Raw genomic sequence first — 338 nt, 5'->3', positions numbered from 1 at the left:
GGTCCAAGCAGAGCAGTTGCGGCTGGAGCCCCTGCGCGCCCGCCCCCCGCGCCGGAAGAGGAACAATAACCGAGAGTTGGCTAAAAATGAGTTTTTCCCCTATAAAAAGGGAGGAACGTTTCCACATTCACAGTAATCGGCGAGTTGGAAATCCTTCTGGCAAAGAGGGGCCTGGGGAGGCATAAAAACACAGGCAAGGAGGGGAAGGGAAGACGGGACGGCCAACGGCGGGATGCACGATGGCAGTTAGAAATTGTGGATGCTTGATGAGGGGCATCGGTGACAACCACTGCCCCAGCAGAGCCGAGGAGGGCAGCCCCGGCCCCGCGGGGGCGCCC

This window comes from Egretta garzetta, unplaced genomic scaffold, assembly GCF_000687185.1.
Source record: "Egretta garzetta isolate BGI_Z169 unplaced genomic scaffold, ASM68718v1 scaffold100, whole genome shotgun sequence".
NCBI lineage: Eukaryota > Metazoa > Chordata > Aves > Pelecaniformes > Ardeidae > Egretta > Egretta garzetta.
Note: the sequence above shows the minus strand (reverse complement) of the source record.